This window comes from Protopterus annectens, chromosome 7.part1 (genome assembly GCF_019279795.1).
Source record: "Protopterus annectens isolate FY-2018-M chromosome 7.part1, PAN1.0, whole genome shotgun sequence".
Taxonomy (NCBI): domain Eukaryota; kingdom Metazoa; phylum Chordata; order Ceratodontiformes; family Protopteridae; genus Protopterus; species Protopterus annectens.
The window spans coordinates 210,701,889-210,718,654 of NC_056740.1; positions in this window are offsets into that span (position 1 = coordinate 210,701,889).

Below are 16,766 nucleotides of genomic sequence, written 5' to 3' on the forward strand. Positions count from 1 at the left end.
GCCCACTCTTCCTTGCAAAAGTGCTTCAAATCTGTCAGATTGCGAGGGCAGCTCTTGTGCACAGCTCTCTTCAGGTCACCCCCCCCCCAGATTTTCTATTGGATTTAAGTCTGGGCTCTAGCTGGGCCATTCCAAAACTTTAATTTTCTTCTGGTGAAGCCATTCTTTGTTGATTTGGATGTATGCTTGGGGTCACTGTCGTGTTGAAAGGTGAAATTCCTCTTCATCTTCAGCTTTTTAGCAGATGCCTGAAGGTTTTGGGCAAAAAGTTACGGGTATTTGGGACTGTTCATAATTCCCTCCACCTTGACTAAAGCCCCAGTTCCAGCTGAAGAAAAGCAACCCCAAAGCATGATACTGTCACCACCATGCTTCACCATGGGGATGGTGTTCTTTTGGTGATGCGAAGTGTTGTTTTTGCACCAAACGTACCTTTTGGAATTGTGGCCAAAAAATTCAACCTTGGTTTCATCAGACCATAACACATTTTCCCACATGCTTTTGGGAGACTTGATGTATTGTTTTGCAATTTTTAGCTGGGCCTGGATGTTTTTCAGTGTAAGAAAAGGATTCCGTCTTGCAAGCCTACCCCATAGCCTAAACATATGGAGAATACAGGAGATTGTTGTCATATATAGTACACAACCAGTACTTGCCAGAAGTTCCTGCAGCTCCTTCAGTGTTGCTGTAGGTCTCTTGGAAGCCTCTCTGACCAGTTTTCATCTTGTCTTTTCATCAATTTTGGAGGGACGTCCAGTCCTTTGCAACGTCACTCTTGTCCCGTATTTTCTTCACTTTTTGATGACTGTCTTCACTGTGTTCCATGGTATATCCAATGCTGTGGAAATTTTTTTGTACCCTTCTCCTGACTGATACCTTTCAACAATGAGATCCCTCTGATGCTTTGTAAGCTCTCTGCGAACCATGACTTTTGCTGTAGCAGGCAACTGAGTAAATGTCAGGAAAATCCTACTAGGGCAGCTGAAATTTATTTGGGGTTATCAGAGTCTCTTTAATTGATGGCAGGTGTGTACCCAAGAAGACTGAATGCTGTAATTAAATCAAAAGGTGCTTCAACAAACTATTAGTTTAAGGGTGTGCACACCTATGCAACCAGCTTATTGTACATTTTTTATTTTTTATATTTATTCCCCTAACAGATTTGTTTGTTTTTCAATTGAATTATATAGGTTATAGGTCACATTAAAGGTGAGAAAAGTTTTTAAATGATTTATTGTGGTCTCATTTTTTATATCACAAAAACCTGGCATTTTAACAGGGGTGTGTACACTTTTTATATCCACTGTATGTGTATATATATATATATATATATATATATATATATATATATATATATATATATATATGTGTGTGTGTGTGTGTGTGTGTGTGTGTATATATATATATATATATATATATATATATATATATATATATACATATATATATATATATATATATATATATATATATATATATATATATATATATATATACATATATATATATATATATATATATATATATATATATATATATATATATATATATATATATCACAGCCATTAAATTTCCTAAACAAGCTTTTGACCAGGCAATGAGAGCTATATTTTTAAAAGTCATGGAAATGAGGCTGTTATGCAATGATGCAATGCAGCTAAATAAAAGCAGAAACCTTATGCTGTGTTCAAAGCAAAGACAACAATCAATATTTCACTCTTCTGATAGACAGCAACTTTCATTCCATGGCTTCTCTGAGCTGATAGGCTTAAACAGCTAAACACTTCAACATTCACATTTCAGACCTTTTCAGATTCCGTCAGAACTCAATCCTGCTACGAAAGGGACATGGAATATAAAAATAACTCAAAAAGAGAAAGAGGGGAATATAAGAGTGAAGGAGGGAAGGTGATCGTCATGATGTGTACCTTTTGTTTACTCTGTCATGTTTGTAGGCAGCATAAATAATGTCAGGACACGCTAGCATCTGAAGTAGGGCAACAACTTTAATGAAACACAAAATGGCAGCACAGCGAGAATGATGCTAATAGTGTCGTCACTCATCACAAACACTCCATCAGCTGACAATAGACTTAATGCACTGTGGGGTGCATCTTAAAATGACAATCCTACTACATATATTCATGGTTTATACAAGTACAAAACAACTATTCATTTCTTATTATCACATCATCCTCCAATGAGAGAAAAAAAGTACAGTTTTGTACCTACCATAAATGTAGATGTTCGAAGATCCACATCGCTGCAGTCATAACCTGTGGGTAGTCCGCTGTCCTCAGTCGGCCCGAATACCAAAGTGTTAGGCTGGCGTCGGTCATGGTCGCTCAGATCTGACGTCAGTACGCCGTGGTACTAAAGCGCATGACCGACGTCATATCCTCAGTCTTTCTTGCCCCAGATGTCAGAAGGCCCTAAAAAGAAAGGCCATGGCCAAAAACAGAAAACAGAAAACCTCCAAACACCCATGTACAAACAATATTTACAACCCAAACCACACAACCACTCCAAACTACAGAGGGGAAGGAGGGAGGGCAAATTGGACTGCAGCAATGTGGATCTTCGAACATCTACATTTATGGTAGGTACAAAACTGTACTATGTTCTTCATCTCACATTGCTGCAGTCATAACCTGTGGGTAGAATCCCAAAGCAAAGGTAAAGGGAGGTTGGCAAAATCATAAAGCATTGGGAGCTGCTAACATGCCCTGTAAAACTGCAGTGGCAAACCCAGCCCTAGATTTGGAATAAAGAGGGAGATGGTAATGTTTAGAAAAAGTGTGCACTGAACTCCAAGTAGCTGCCTCCAAAATATCTTTAGTAGCTACACCCCTTAAAAAAGCAGTAGAAGTGGCAGTAGCCCTAGTGGAATGAGGTCTGATTCCAGCCGGAATCTCCTTACCATGATGAGAATAACAAAAAGCAATACAATGGCCAATCCATTTAGAAATAGTTTGTTTTGAAACAGGTTTCCCCTGAGAGCCCAAAGCAAAAGAAACAAACAACTGTTGAGACTGTCTGAACCCTTTAGTTCTGCTCAAATAATAACGCAACTGCCTGTGAATATCCAAAGAGTGCAACATTTTCTCCCCTTTATTTTGGGGATCAGCATAAAATGTAGGCAAATGAATAGATTGGTTCAGGGCCACATTTGAAACCACTTTAGGCATAAAAGTAGGGTTAGTACTTGAGGATACCCTATCCTTATGAAAAATCAGGAAGGGTTCAACTGCCATTAGAGCCTGTAATTCAGATACCCTTCTAGCAGACGTAATGGCCAACAAAAAAGCAGTCTTCCAAGACAAAAACTTCAACTCAGATGTAGCTGCAGGTTCAAAAGGAGGTAAAGTGAGTTTTTCCAACACAAAATTGAGATCCCAGGAAGGAGTAGGAGCTCTACGCGGGGATCTTATGTTCTTTGCCCCTCTAAGAAATTGCTTAAACAAAGGATGAGAGAATAATGGTGGGTCACAGTCATAGTGAGCAGAAATGGCTGCAGCATGAACTTTTACAGAGGAGAAAGACAAACCCTTGTCTAATAATTCTGTAAGATACTGAAGTGAAACACTCAAATTAGGCCCTGAAACATCAAAGCTCTTTGCTTTGCTCCAAATAAAAAATCTCCTCCATTTATCAGCATAAACTTTCCTTGTACTTGGCCTTCTGGCCTCCAAAATGACATTCAAAACTTGTTGAGGAAGCTGCGACCCTCCAGGTTCTAAAACAGAATATGCCAGGCTGTCAGATGCAGGGACTGTATCCTGACATTGAGGAAATGATTGCCTGCCTGGGACAAAAGGTGTGGAATTGATGGCAAAGGCCAAGGAGGCTCCCGTACTAAACTCCTCAGCAGAGGGTACCAGTGCTGCCGTGGCCAATCTGGAGCTATTAGAATCATGGAGGGCTTGTCCTGTCTGACCTTCAAGAGCACCTTGGGAAGGAGAGGCAGAGGAGGAAAGGCATAGACGTGAAGATTGTTCCAACTGAATGATAGAGCATCCACTTTCCAAGCTGTTGGATGAAACATCTTTGTGCAAAACTTTGGCAACTGGAAATTTAGTGGAGAAGCGAACAGATCTATGTCTGAGTTCCCCAAATCACTGTCAACTGTCGAAATACATGAGGATCCAATTTCCACTCGTGGGGATCCACCATCTGTCTGCTCAAAACATCCGCTAAGGAGTTCTGTGCTCCTGGCAGAAACCTTGCCTGAAGAGTGAGGTGCAAACTGAGAGCAGTCTCCCACAAAATCATAGCTTGCCTGCAAAGAGGGTACGAATGGGTTCCCCTTGCTTGTTGATGTACCACATGACAGTTGTGTTGTCTGTTTGAATCAACACTTGTCCAGGGTGAAGTAGATCCTTGAAAGCCATCAATGCAAATTGGACTGCTAACATCTCCTTCAAGTTGATATGCAAATGTTGAAGTCTGGCAGGCCATGTGTCTTGAACCCATTTTCCATTGAGGTGTGCTCCCCAAGCCTTGTCTGAGGCATCTGTCGTTAAGATCTGACTCGCCTCTGGTCGGGTCACAGAGAGTCCCTTGTTTAGGTGACATTCCTGAGCCCACCACAAAAATTCCTTTTGAATGCAAGGTATTATCTGAATGACAGTGTCCAAATCGTGGCAGTGTTGAGTCCATACACTTTTGAGAAACCATTGTAGCTTCCTCATATGCAGTTTGGCATTGGGAAGCACCAGAATACAAGATGCCATGAACCCCAAGGCTTGAAGGACTGTCCTTGCAGTCAGCCTGGACCGTAGAGACAATTGTTGAAAGTAAAGGGTAAGATTTCTTTGCTTGTCCGGGGTCAAAAATGCCATATGAGAGGCTGTATTCAGTCTCACACCCAGAAAGCACATGTCCTGAGAGGGTACTAGACTGGACTTTGTTTCGTTCACAGAATACCCTAGGCACCTTAACACTGCCATAACATACTGTAGATGGTGAAGTAGCTTGTCTTTGTCTTGAGCAAGAATCAGGCAATCGTCCAAATAAGGATAAATTTGTATTCCTCTTAACCTTAAGAAGGCTATCACTGGAGCCAGAACTTTTGTGAACACCCTGGGCACAGTAGATAAGCCAAAGGGCAATGCAGAGAACTGATAATGTAAAGTCCCAGCCCGAAAACGCAGGAATCTCCTGCAACTGGGCCTGATAGGAATATGAAGATAAGCCTCTTTGAGATCCAGAGTTACCATCCAGTGATCTTTGCCTAACAGAGGCAGAAATTGTTGCAAAGTCAACATTTTGAATTTTGGAATGTCCAGGTATGTGTTGAGGATAGACAAATCCAGAATTGGCCTCCAAGTGTTTCCTTTCTTTGGTACAAGAAACAGGCGAGAATAAAATCCTAGGCCCACTTCTGACAGAGGAACCTGCTGTATAGCCCCCATTTGAAGAAGTAAAGAAATCTGTTTGTGAGCCTCCACCCTTTGCTGAGGAGGAACGTCTGGCATGCCTTTGAAAGGAGGCAATGTGTGGAAATAAAACTTGTAGCCTCGGTCTATAATGTCCAACACCCATTTGTCCTGTGTGACTAAAAGCCAATTTTGCCTGAAAAGTGCCAACTTTCCTCCCAGAGGAGCTGCCAGACAGGAAGGATCTGGCAGCTGAAGATGCAGGTCATTGGGTCTGTTTACGAAAGGACTGGCCCCTGCCCTCACCTGTAGATTGTGCAGGGGAACTCCACGTCCTAGGCCTGAAAGAACCCTGAGCTCTGCCCCTACCACATCTAGATCTGCCTCTAGACTGTAAATCAGAAGAAGGGTAAGCCCATCCCTTAGTAGGCCAATTTCTGCTAAACTTAGGGGGCTGCACCTGCAAAAAATCCTTAACAGTCTGCATAGACTTAGCTTTGTCTTCCATTTTCTTCAAGACTGACTCCACAGGAGAACCAAACAAAACTTCAGACTGAAGGGGAGCATCCAAAATTCGAGCTTTAACATGCTCTGACAAGTTCTGATCCTTAAGCCAGGCGTGCCTACGAATAACTGATCCAGTGGCAGCCACCCTGGAAGAAGCCTGTAAAGCATCGAAACCACACTGCAAAGAATGCTTACCCACCTGATCAGAGGCATGAACCAAATCCTGTAATTCCTTACACTCTATGCCCTCTGCCAAAGCATCTACCTTAGATTTTAACTGAGTAAGGAGAAAATTCTGGTACTTCAGCATATGAAACTGGCAATTCAAAGCCCTCATTGCTAGAGTGGAAGAGGTATACACCTTTTTACCCCACCTATCCAAAGCTCTAGAATCTTTATCCATAGGAACTGGATTCTTTACAACAGAAGCCCTGACACCCTTAGGTCCCTGGCTAATAGTTTCTGGGTCAGCCCTTGGGCTCTTATACAAATATTTATGAGCCTCTGGCACTCTGTAATACCTATCTGGTTTAACCGTGCAGGAGGCAAAGAGTCTGGATTAAGGGAAGCCTCAGAGAAAACATCCTGAACAACATCCAAAACAGGAGGTATAGCCAAGGGCCTATGTTGTGGTAAAACAAGAATTCCCTAAGCCTCTTTCGGGAATCTGGGTAATCCTGTCCTTCCCATTGAAAATGCTCCCTCATAGAATGCAGAGTTTCTGAAAAGAAAAATCCTCTGGAGGAGAAGCAGAAGGACTAGAATCCTCTGCGTCTGAATCAGAATAAGGAGGAAAATCCTGAATGTCTTCAGCCGAAGACTCGGAGTAATCTGAAGAATGTTCCAAACCTTCCACCTCTGGCTCCACCCTAGGCCTCTTATCTGGAGGGGGCAAAGAACCTCTGATTAAGGTAATCAAATCTTCTGCCATTTTTAGCATGTGTTTTTTAGGTACAGAACCTGCAGAACTAGGATTGACTCCAGAGGAAGACAAACCAGGCCTGACCTTGGAAGGTACCTTAGAGACAGAAGGGAAGGCCTAACCACCTTATGCAAAGAAGGGAGTACAGCAACCTGAGAGGCCCCCTCAGCCTGACCCGACTCCTGAGAGGCCACATCTTGCAAAATTAAAGGCTCCCCCTGAGACTCAGCTGAAACCTCGGCTGGATCCACAGATTCCACCGTAGTTTCTAAAGAACCGGCGTCCGGAACGGACGACTTATCCTGCTTGGACTTTAATGATTTTTCCTTGCGCTTCTTAGCGGTAGCGGGCGTCGGAGGATCCGACGGCATATTGTAATTACACCGCCATCGAAGACAAGCCTAGCGCAATCTAACCTACGTTTAATGGTGCGCTTATTAAATCTAGCACAAAAGCGACACCCGACTACGTCGTGCTCAGGCCCTAAGCAAGGAATACAGAGAGAGTGGTAATCCCTATGAGGTATCTGTTTCCCACAATAAATACAATTATTCACTTTTTCTGACATCCGGATTTAACTGAGGCAAGAAAAGACAAAAATATCTAACGGGTACTTAGCCAACTTGGTTTCGGTCTGAAACTCAGAATACGAAAATTTCAGGACGCCGAACGGCACTTGCAAACGCTGCTTCTGCTTCGGACCATGCGGCAAGAAAGACTGAGGATATGACGTCGGTCATGCGCTTTAGTACCACGGTGTACTGACGTCAGATCTGAGCGACCATGACCAACGCCAGCCTAACACTTTGGTATTCGGGCCGACTGAGGACAGCGGACTACCCACAGGTTATGACTGCAGCAATGTGAGATGAAGAACATCTACCTCTTAAACCACAAAATGCAGTTTAATGCACTATTGATGCATCTATTTAACATTCTTGTATTCTTACTGACTATCTGAGTACTCTAAAATTTTACACATGCTAGAAAAACAATTATTCACAAAATACCAACAACTGAGGTAGACATTACTCTCAGCAAAAATAAATTCTACACAAGAAAAATTGAAAAGGGTTACTTACCTGTCTACATTATTCGGTTACAATCTCAATACATTGACAGGGTCCACATTTCTCACCCACTATCAGTCACATAAACGGAACTGAAAGTGCAGGGCTATAACACTTTCCACACACTTAGACCAGCTACTGCACAGGAGGGGAAAAAGGTGGAGGTGTCTCAATCTACATCCAAAAGAGACTCACATCAAGGCTAGTAAAGCTGCATGATACAGTAGATCTTCTTCATGCCAAATAACCATCAGAAAGGTGCTGTACCATATAATAGCTAGCTATAGAACTCCCCCTAAAATGGAAGGCCATAATGCCTATCTATAGGAACTAGAATCACTCAGTATTAAACCCAGTACCATTTTCCTGAGTGATCTAAACTATCCAACTGCAGACTGAGAAACCTATACCACGACTAATGCACAAACACAGATTTTCCAGGACTTTGTCAATGCAATACAATACCCTGGAACAATTAGTCAGAGTACCCACTGGGGAGAATAACATAGCAGATCTTATCCTTACTAATATGGAAGCATGTTGCACCATCCTTTGCATATCTTCATCACTTGTTAGGTCTAACCATAAAGCAGTTTCCTTTGAAATAAACTTGAAAACAGAGATGCCTTCCACCCAAGGTACCTTTAAAAATTTCTCTGAGATAAACTACCTATTCCTAGGTGATACATTGGCAAGCTTCAAATCACCACCAAACCCAGTTAACTCCACTGAATATGCAGAAATATACACTGCCACACAATATCAGCATATAAACAGCTGCAAAGATGCAGTTGTACCCCGTAAGAATAAGTGTAAGGCAAACCCCAGAAACAAACCCACGTGGTGGAACAATAATATCTACAAGCTTTATAATAAAAGGAAAATAATTTTGACAAAAATAAGAACAATTCCCAGAATGTTAGACCCTAGTCACCAAAATAAACAAACAACTCAGGAACTTAATAAAATCCACCAAACCCATGTCTGAGGCTAAAATATCTACCCAACAAAAAGACAATCACAAGGCATTTTTAGTTATGTTTGTAATCTCAAAAGTACAGTACAGCAATGCACTGAGCTGATTGTGAACAATGTTACCTACACTAACTGAAGATATAGCTAATCTACTGGCTGATAAATTTAACTCTAACTTTACCCCTCTCTCCCCTTCGTCTGTCACTCAAGGTATACCTGAAACTGGCTCACCCCCACCTATCATACAAGACCAAGTCCTAAAAGTGCTATCAAAAGCTAAAAATACTGCATCAATGGGTCCTGACATTATCCCTGGATGCATCTTAAATAACATGAGGAAAGATTTAGCTACATCCCTAAAAACACTGTTCCGTTTCAGCCTCCATACAGATTTTGTAGTAAGTGAATGAAGAACAGCTACAATCATTCCCCTACATAAGTGGGGACCTTCTACAGACCCCAGACAATTACTAACCAGTAAGTCTGACCAGACTCACATGCAAAGACATGGAAATATTTAACATTGAATTAGCCAGTCAAGACATAGGGGACCTCTAAACACTAGACCCATCTCAGCCTGGATTCATAAAAGGCAGGTCATGCTTACTCAACCTGGTAGATTTTTTTGAAAAGGTCATCAGAGCAATGGATGAAGACAAAATGGTACACACTGCATACCTAGACCTGGTCACAGGTTTTGACACAACTGCCCACTCAGGCATAGTAGAAAAGCTAAATAAACTGGGAATAAACCCATATGTCACACTCTGGATCTCCAAATGGCTCACAGATAGGATGCAGATAATCAAAATAGGGAAAGTTACCTCTACAAAGAGATGCAACACCAGTGGAATCCTCCCAGGTTTTTGCACTGGAACATATCCTGTTTGGCATCTATTTTTCTGAAGTAAAAGCCAATACCAAAGGGCTCTGGCTAACCACGTTTGCAGCTGACTGCAAGCTAGGAGCAGTCATTAAATTTCCAAATGACTTAGTCATCCTGCAGGAAGGCTTGCCTCAAATAAATAACTTGTGTCAAAATCATGGTCTGAAATTAAATGACAAAAAATGCATTATTTATCCTTTTGAAATCATCTACTATAGGGAATTACAACATTGACAATAACCCCCTAAGAGCTGACCCAGTTGTTCAGTATGTGAGAACGTATATGGACAGTGAGCTAACTTTTGACCAACATGTGTATATTGTTGTACAAAAGTCCTTCTGTATTGCACAGCTTATAAACAAAGGGATTGTGTCTAGATCTAGGGATGCTACTGTCACCCTTTACTCAGTCCTCAATAGGCCAGTCATTGAATATAATGTCCCCTTGGTCATGCATCTGTTCAGACACATGCAAGGACTGGAATACCCACAGAGATACCTTACTAAAAGGATACAAGGCCTAAACAACATGTAATATATGTAATTATTGATCATGAGATGGGTATGGCTAATCTATAACAACAAGGAAAATTGACTAGGCTTAAAATAGTCTGCAAGGGCAGCTATCCTATTACTTACAGATAAACTTATGACACTGTTAACAACTCATTGTGTTCTCACTGAAGAGTGCTTTCAAACAATCTGGAAATATAATCACTGATAAGTATAATTCTTGGCACTTTAACTTTTCAGAGTTCTGCATTGTCTTAATTTTTGCCTGATTGAATTATTTTATATATCTGCTGATTGAATTATTTTATATATTTGCTGGTATTGTTTTTTTTGTTTCTGATCTCTTCTGAAAGTGGTTTCCCCCCTCTTTCTGTGGTGGTGTTAAAGTTTATAAAACTGGTCTAACAGCTTTTTTTCTTATCTGATTGCTTCAAGGTTTACTGATTTAAAATAGCCCCTGTTTGTAAATCCCTGCACACACTGTTAGAAACTCCTTATGTTCTGACTGAAGAGTGCTCTCAAACAATCTGGAAATATAATTGCTGATAAGTATAATTCTTGGCACTTTAACTTTTCAAAGTTCTGCATTGTCTTAATTTTTACCTGAATGAATTATTTTATATATTTGCTGACTGAATTATTTTATATATTTGCTAGTATTGTTTTTTTGTTTCTGATCTCTTCTGAAAGTGGTTTTCTCCCTCCCACCCAACCTATTCCTGTGGTGTTTGTTATAGTTGATGGCTTTGCAGTTTCCCGCCCCTGCTATAAATTTGAGAAGGCCAACCCACTTAGGTTCTTAACCTTGAATTATCTTCTGCTCCTCCTTCCTCCCCTTGTACTTTACTAACAAAAATAAAAGAAAAATCTATTTGTGTTCTGATTGAGTGCTGAGTGTGCTTCTCAACTGATAAGTATATTTTTGGCACTTCTTAACTGTTCAGAGTTGAATAAAACAACAATTGAATTTAGTTCAGAATATATTTTGAATAAATTACATTTATTTAGACTGTATTTGCTTTAATACTGCTACACACGCAAGTGTGCTAGCTTGCACTGCACTTGAATTGTTTTTAGTGCTGTTTTAGCTGCTTTCTGAAAAAAAAAGTTAAGCTTGTTTCCTGCCTTTCCTGTAACTAGTTTAGTCTAAATACAGATTTGCTGTATCCAGGACTGTTGGTAAGCTTCTGAGCCCCTCAAGCCTTTTTTGTGTTGGAGGGAAGCCTTCTGGCTTATCAGTGGGAGTGGTAAACACTATATAGCCTATCTACCACAAGAGGAGTGGTTTCTGGTCCAGAAATTGTAGTTTATTGGCCGTTTGGGGAGTTTTTCCATCTCTTTCAACTTTCTGGTTTAAAAGCCTGCATTTGCACTTGTTTCCTGCCTTTCCTGTAACTAGTCTAGTCCAGATACAGATTTGCTGTATCCAGGACTGTTGGTAAGCTTCTGAGCCCCCCAAGCCCTTCTGTGTTAGAGGAAGCCTTCTAGCTTATCAGCAGGGGTGGTAAGCACTAAAACACTAAGTAGCCTATCTACCACAAGAGGGAGTGGTTTCTGGCCCAGAAATTGTAGTTATTGGCCATATGGGCAGTTTTTCCATCTCTTTCAACTTTCTGGTTTAAAAGCCTGCATTTGCACTTGTTCCCTGCCTTTCCTGTAACTAGTCTAGTCCAGGTACAGATTTGTTGTATCCAGGACTGTTTGTAAGCTTCTGAGCCTCCAAGCCTTTCTGTGTTGGAGGGAAGCCTTCTAGCTTATCAGTAGGAGTGGTAAGTACTAGGTAGCCTATCTACCACAAGAGGAGTGTTTTTTGGCCCAGAAATTGTAGTTTATTGACCATTTAGGAAGTTTTTCCATCTCTTTCTATTCTCTGGTTTAAAAGCCTGCATTTGTGCTTGTTTTCCGCCTTTCCTGTAACTAGTCTAGTCCAGATACACATTTGCTGTATCCAGGACTGTTGGTAAGCTTCCAAGCCCTCCAAGCCTTTCTGTGTTGGAGGAAAGCCTTCTAGCTTATCAGTGAGAGTAGTAAGCACCAGGTAGCCTATCTACCACAAGAGGAGTGGTTTCTGGCCCATAAATTGCAGTTTATTTGCCGTTTGGGCAGTTTTTCCATTTCTTTAAACTTTCTGGTTTAAAAGCTCACATTTGTGCTCATTTCCTGTCTTTCCTGTAACTAGTCTAGTCCAGATACAGATTTGCTGTATCCAGGACTGTTGGTAAGCTTCTGAGTACCCCAAGCCCTTCTGTGTTGGAGGGAAGCCTTCTAGCTTATCAGTGGGAGTGGTAAGCCCTAAAGCACTAAGTAGCCTATCCACCACAAGAGGAGTGATTTCTGGCCCAGAAGTTGTAGTTATTGGCCGTTTGGGTAGTTTTTCCATCTCTTTCAACTTTCTGGTTTACAAACCTGCATTTACACTTGTTTCCCACCTTTCCTGTAACTTGTCTAGTCCAGATGCAGATTTGCTGTATCTAGGACTGTTGGTAAGCTTCTGAGCCCTCCAAACCTTTCTGTGTTGGAGGAAAGCCTTCTAGCTTATCAGTGAGAGTGGTAAGCACCAGGTAGCCTATCTACCACAAAAGGAGCGGTTTCTGGTCCAAAAATTGTAGTTTATTGGCCGTTTGAGCAGTTTTTCCATCTCTTTCAACTTTCTGGTTTAAAAACCCACATTTGTGCTTGTTTCCAGTCTTTCATATAACTAGTCTAGTCCAGGTACATATTTGCTGTATCCAGGACTGTTTATAAGCTTCTGAGCCCCCCAAGCCTTTTTGTGTTGGAGGGAAGCTTTCTAGCTTATCAGTGGGAGTGGTAAGCACTAGGCAGCCTATCTACCACAGGAGGAGTCGTTTCTGGACCAGAAACTGTAGCTTATTGGTTGTTTGGGCAATTTTTTCCATCTCTTTCAACTTTCTGGTTTAAAAGTCCACATCTGCACTTGTTTCCCACCTTTCCTGTAACTAATCTAGTCCAGATACAGATTTTCTGTATCCAGGACTGTTTGTAAGCTCCTGAGCAGTGCCAAAGTCTGCTCTTCAAATTTACCCTTAGATTTGCTAGTTCTCTCCTCTCCTACACTTTTACTAGCTTATTAGTTTAGCACTTAACAGACTTCTTGTAGCAATTATTGTAGCACACAAAAGTTATATAAGCACTAAACGTTCTACAAGGAAAGAGCTCCAGTATTTATTAATGCCCACCCCTCCAGGCATGTCTAAAGGTCAGTTCCCTGTGTTTTCTCCTATTAACCTGGTGAACTTGGGCATTCTGAGGCAATGTAGCAACTGCCTCATGTACATTGACAACCCTCCCTCTCCTCTTACCTTCCAACACTCAGACTTATGAGAGATGCACTTATATATCCAAAATGGAAGCCATGCAGTCTCCAGCCAAGACCGGAATAGCTGGTCAAGTGGAGGTCAAAACTTGCACCACAACACATGGAACACATAGCCCTCCAGAACACACACCAGCACTGCCTTCACATAAAAACACAAACCACACACCCACCTTCACAGAGGCTCTCAATAAAAATCTACCCAAACAGCAGAGACCTTCAAGGCAGAAACGCACCTGACCACCACAGCACAATACTAATCATGAGACACATAACTCTCCTAAACAGTGCGCCACTCAACCAAAGCCCCTAAGGCAAAACAGCATGCCCAACACACTAGTCATAGGTGACTCGATAGTGAGGCACACTGATACCCTGCTCACTAGGCTGAATAAGAAGAAAGTAACAGTCAGCTGCCTGTCAGGTGCCAGGATCCACTACATAACGCACGCACTCAGGTCCCTCAACAACAGGTAGAAATATGGCTCTGTCATTGTACATGTGGGTTTGAATGACCTGAGATGTACCTCCCTGGATTACATGAAAAGAGATATGGAGGAGCTCTTGGGTTATGTAGCCCATGTGGGTATGGCCCTAGCCCTGAGCAGCATCCTACCATCACCCAGAATGATACCACAGTACAAGCAGAAAATGATTGATTTCAAAAATTGGCTAAGTTTCTGGTGTCATTTTAAGGGGATCCAGTATCTGTCTGCCTGGGATGATATGATTGACAGACCTCGATGCTTTGCCAGAGATGACCTACATCTGTCACCCCTGGGCTTCCGGATAATGGCCAAGACTCTTGCCACCCCTATAGTGCCTTTTTAGGCAGTGTTCCAAAGACCAAATTACCACGGTAACAGCTACAAACAAATGCAATCTGAGAGTCATGCTGCTCAACACTAGAAGTCTAAATATCAAAATGAACTCACTCAAAGCACTCCTTAAAATGGAGAACATTGACATTTGTGCTGTAACAGATACCTGGTTCAAGGCAGCAGAAAGCACCCCTGCACTACCAGGCTATAATTCATTCCACATCTTTCGGCTCCAGAACTTGGACCGAAGCTCAAAAGGTGGTGGTGTTTACATATTCATAAAGGATGTGCACACCTCCAGACTGGTTGCCCAACATAATGCATCTGAGATACTTCAGGTGCAGCTAACATTGGGCAATACAGAGATTCAGGTCATAGCCTGCTATACGTCCCCAACCATGTCCCAAGACTCACACTCCACATTCCTAAGCACCCTGGGGAATATTAGGGTTCAACCTAACACTCTCATACTGGGTGACTTCAACTACCCCTCCATTAACTGGGAAAGCTACTCATGTACCAATACACTTGTTTAGTGCTTTCTGGAATTCATTAATTCCAATGCTCTGGACCAGCTCGTTCTTACCCCTAAAAGAGGTAGCAACATCCTTGACCTGGTCATTGCTAACATGGGGCGACTGTTGCTCTACACCAATAGTCAACTCCTCCCTGGTTAGATCTGACTACAAACTAATTACCTTGGAAATCCACATCCCTCCCGCCACACCCCCACAAAGGTAACCACCATGAAAACCTTCTCAAAAGTTAACTTTGGGCTCCTAAAGAAAGAGGTGGCTAACTTCATGGCACCCATGCATGACCACCGAATCATACACCAATGCGCTGTACGAACATGTACACAAATGCATGGATCTCGCCATACCCAATAGAACCAAGATGCCCTCCTGAAAAAAAAAAGGAAGCCAATCTGGTGGTTTCCCTGCCATAAACAAACTCTACAGCAGAAGGAGGAAACTGATGCGGATTAAGGCAAAGTCCCAAGACTGGAAAAACTCCCTTATCAGCTTCAACAAAAGGTTGAGATCCCTTATCAAATCGTCTAAAGCTAGCTATGAAAACAGAATTGCAGAAGATAGTAAAGACAACCACAAGGCCTTCTATAGTTATGTAAAGAATCTCCATGGCAATACCCAGATTTGCTCTGAGCTACTGCACAATGGTACTGCCTATACCGAGCCAACAGTTATTGCCAATATACGGTCCGACAGATTCAGTGCTAACTTTACCCCTGTCTCCCTGACCAAAGGACCAGTCACAATACCAGTAGAGTGCCAGGCACCCAGTATTACTACTGCACAGGTTAAAACAGCACTGTCCAAGGCCAAGAATACAGCTTCTATGGGACCTGACAATATCCCTGGCTGTGTTCTACATGATCTACAGAGTAAACTGGCACCTCACCTGTGTGCCCTGCTCAACCACAGCCTCACCTCATGCTTTGCCCTACTGAATAGTGCACTGCTACACTCATCCCTCTTCACAAAGGAGGAGTAACTACAGACCCCGGGAATTATCGCCCAATTAGCCTGACGAGTCTGATATGCAAAGCTATAGAATGCATCATCATGGACCTAATAAACAAGGTTATAGGGAATCTCCAAACTCTGGATCCTACACAGTTTGGTTCTGAGAAGGGTAGATCATGCCTGCTCAACTTGGTCGACTTCTTTGAGTCAGTCACCAGAGCTATGGATGAAGGCAAGGTGGTTCATACAGCCTACCTTGATCTGGCCAAGGCCTTTGATACCATCCCCCACTCAAGAATCATAGAAAAACTCACTAAGCCAGGCATCAACCCCATATCACTAGGTGGGTTGCAAACTGGCTCACAGATAGAACCCACAGTGTGAAAGTAGCTGACTCCAAGTCAGACTGCTGACCAGTCACGAGTGGAGTCCCACAGGGTTCGGTCCTGGGTCCTCTCCTGTTTGGTATCTACTTCTCTGAAGTCCAAGCCAACACAAAGGGACTCTGGCTGACAAACTTTGCAGACAATTGCAAGTTGGGAGCTATTATTAACTCCCCAAGTGATGTTGACATCCTACAGAAAGGCCTCAATGACACCAACGACTGGTGTCAGAACCATGGCCTTAAGATCAATGCCAAAAAATGTGTCATCTTCCCCTTTGGGAAAAACCCAGTTCCCTTGAATTGCCACATTGATGGTAGTTCACTGAACACAGAAGGCGTTATAAAAGATCTGGGAACACAGGTTGACAGCAACCTCTCTTTTGACCACCAAATTGCCACTGTGGTCAGAAAGTCCTTCTATGTGGCACATCTCATTACTAAGGGTTTTGCATCCAGGAAGAAAGAGGTCATTGTCTCCCTCTACTCTT